Source organism: Macrobrachium nipponense, chromosome 23 (assembly GCF_015104395.2).
Source record: "Macrobrachium nipponense isolate FS-2020 chromosome 23, ASM1510439v2, whole genome shotgun sequence".
In the NCBI taxonomy this organism is placed as follows: Eukaryota; Metazoa; Arthropoda; class Malacostraca; order Decapoda; family Palaemonidae; genus Macrobrachium; species Macrobrachium nipponense.
The window spans coordinates 27,806,602-27,810,480 of NC_061090.1; positions in this window are offsets into that span (position 1 = coordinate 27,806,602).

A 3,879-nucleotide genomic window follows, 5' to 3' on the forward strand; every position below is an offset into this window, starting at 1 on the left:
GCGCTCATTTGCTCTGAATTTTAACTTGGACTCGCTCCCAACCTAATATATTTTAAACGGAATGAAAATAACTTCAGTTACGCGGATGATTATATGATTCTAATCTTCCCATCATCAGTGCGAGGTCTTCAAGCACTCGATACACTTGCCGTAGATATCCAGATGATTTTGACGTTATTTTACATCGAAACCGAAACCCGGTTTTCAAGGAACCGCGAATATTTCTAGGTCATCACTGTCTAGAGAGCTTCCCCGTAGGGCGGCATTGTCACCAGTGCACCTCTCGTCATGCTCTGTAGACATTATAAAAGGTTTGCAGCGTTCCTTCGGCCCCGAGCTGCACCAACTTTTTTTTTTTCTTTTTGTACATCCGTCCGTGCTGCCTTTCCTCCATCTTGTTTAGAAATTATGAATGAATTCAGATACTGAATGAATTCCCGTATCTGGGGGCACATCACCACGGACGACTCAAAAGATACGGCCTAATTGAACATAGATGACGTAATGTATGCGCGTTTGACGTGATCGAAAAGATTTATCTCTGCTATCGAGAAACCGAGCTATAAAGCTCTTTCGCTCCTATAGTGATACATCGTATATCATATCTCCTTCTGAGCGAAGTATACCCGAAGGACCACGAAACATTCCTGTACATTCCGTGGCCCCTTACAAAATCCAATTAAGAAATGGCAGCTATGCGCTTATACTCACATCTTGAGCAGTAATGGAAGAAGCTTTATATTGTGCCACGCATCATTATTTCTCTCTCTCTCTCTCTCTCTCTCTCTCTCTCTCTCTCAAAAAGTTATTGAATTTTTTTCTTTACCGTTATCTGTAGACACGCATATAAATGATGCAGTGAGTATTGATAGTAAAGGTTTGGATTTATATGCATATTCTCTGTCTATACATTTTCTCATAACTTCACACACATGTATGCATATATATATATATATATATATATATATATATATATATATATATATAATTATTATTATATATATATGTTGTAATGATCTCGTTATTAGAGACCAGCATGTTCAAAATAAAAACAAGAAATTGGGCTGGAATGACTTTACAAAAGGCGAGACATAAAGGAGGAGGACTGAACAAGACACAAATAACCTTAATAATATTTTATTTACAGGTTAAGTTACATTATTTACAAGTGAGAACAGGTTTTGGGTGGCGAAAATACAGTGATAAATTATCAAAATAATAAATAATAAAAACCAATAATGAACCAGAAATCATGAGTGAACATTGTACTAAATCAGAGCCATACACTTGCTCGACACCACAATAAGTATAATGATGCAAATCACAATCATTATCAGAGCCATACACTTGCTCGACACCAAAGCTATGCAACATCATTTAACACCAAACTTAGGTTAACACACACAGTACAAACATACAGACAGCACAAACAGTAACAATAATAATAACTTAAATAAGCAGCTTAACTTATACATACAAAAACAGACAAGTCTGGATGCTACCGAAGACTCCATCACACGCACAGAAGGCGAGGTCCTCATCCTCCCGAGGAAGTGACCAGGTACTGCAGACCTGTCCATACTGCTAACAGAAGCAGCCATTACGCGCACAAAGAGGTCCTCATCCTCCCGTTGAAGTCAAACGACTTCCAGCTGTTCCAACACTGCCATGCTGCTGCTGCCTTCTCAGCCGAAAGTTCCCAGAACCTCTCAGATCGCCATCCAAAACCCGTCTGCAGCTGTCACTCACACTACGAGAAAAATACATAACCTCGTCAAAATGACGATAAACATGGCGGGTAAGGGAAACAATGTAACCATCGTAATGGTTGTTTAAAACAAATAACGACTCATCGTTACAACATATATATATATATATATATATATATATATATATATATATATATATATATATATATATATATATATTATATATATATATGTTTGTGTGTGTGTGTGTGCGCGCGCGCGCGTACATGTACCAATTAATGGACCTGACTAAACGCGTAATTAGGTCAGTTCATAATGCGCTCACTGGAACCTCTTGTCCAGACCTGCCCAAAACTTTTATTATTATTATTATTATTATTATTATTATTATTATTATTAATTATTATTATTATTTTATTATTATTATTAATCTCGCTGGTTCCTAATACGTCCCCAAAACTGAATAATTTTCAAAATTTTATGCTTTACATTTCATTGATTCTCAATTTTTTATGTTAATCATTTTTCCAATGTGAAGGAAATAAAAATAGTAAAGTCATATATATATATATATATATATATATATATATATATATATATATATAATCATCACAGTATGTTCACGGTACTGTAAAGATATAATTCGCTAACGACGGAGACTTGTACTGTTGCGAAGCCTTAGTCCAAGAGAAACAAGTTAATTCTCATAGATATGAATCTTTAGTTCAGTCAGAACAATAAATTGCTAACATTATGAGTGATAATAGTGAATTATCTCTGTTTAGAAGTTTTTATCTATTAGACAGCTCTTAAGACTGTTAAGAGATGGAGATGGATTGTTTAGAAGATAGGTACATTTCAGCTAGAATTTGTTTCCACGCATTAGAAACCATATTTCTGTAAGAACAATGAACTCCCTATGTTTATAAGAGATATTACAGTAAGAAATAAGAACAGCGTAATCATTCTTTCCTGATCTACACATTTCGGTAAGAACGAGTTATTCCTATGGTCCTGAGAACGATTCCGTTTGTTTTTAAAGCTGTATTTCAATGGTAACAACTAACATCCTTTGTTTTGAAGTTACAGTTTTGTAAGGACAACGTATTTCTTGAACATAAAATTAATTTTGATTTGCAGTAATTTTTCAAATACGCTCACGAAATATTTTTGTTTTGAATCTCCTAATCAGTGGGCCTAGTGAGTTTCATTTGTTCCGAATACATATATCATAAATAAACCGACAATACTGGTGACTTTAAAGTTATAACGAAATGAAAATGGTTGTATGTAACTTTCAAGATGCACAGGCAACGAAAGAGTACATCTACAATAGTCACCCAATAACTTGTGAATAAAAGAAAACGAAGAATATACTGTTGCCAATCGAGATGGGTGACTATTTTATATTTTTAATCCCATCTTGTCTCCAACTTTTTCCCCGTTTTTAACATGAGTCACTTCAAAGAAAATGGGAAAATATGTGAATTCATAACGTCATTGAGTAGTTCATATATTTGCATTTAATATTATTGCAAGTGTATATGTAGTAGAAAGTGTGAATAGGAACCAACCTTTAATATGAGACTGACTGTATGGAAATTAAACTTAGGCGCTTATATTGAAAATGTCTATATTTTACATTTGCTTAAGTGTGGCTGCTATGTGCATAAACATGTCTTGTCTTTATATGGATGAGGTCAAACTTAAGACCTGGAATTGAAAAGGATAGTAATTTTACAGACAGGTTTAAGCGAACACAGGCCTAAGTCAGACGCACGACTTAAAAAAGACAATCGTTAATGTTAAAATCACTTCACATTCAAGTCATACTTCATTATTACAGATTAATCCATAATTATGCTTAATCACTTTGTTCATTTTTTTCGCATACTTTTAGTAAAGATGAAAAATCATGGACTTCAAATGAACAGCACGGTGGTAATGGTAAGCAGTACCAGTTCAATCCATTCACCGTGTTCTTAGTCACAAGGAGACTTAAGGCCCCCATACATTGAACGATTGTCTGAACGACTGTCTCTGTATCGTTCGCAAAAACACTGTGTATGGGCTTATCTGAATGCAAAAGTGGGCGGAGCTTCGTGTCTGAACGATCTCAGCGGGAATCTGTCACGATCAGGTTGCTGGCTTGCGACTTAAGAGTGTCATA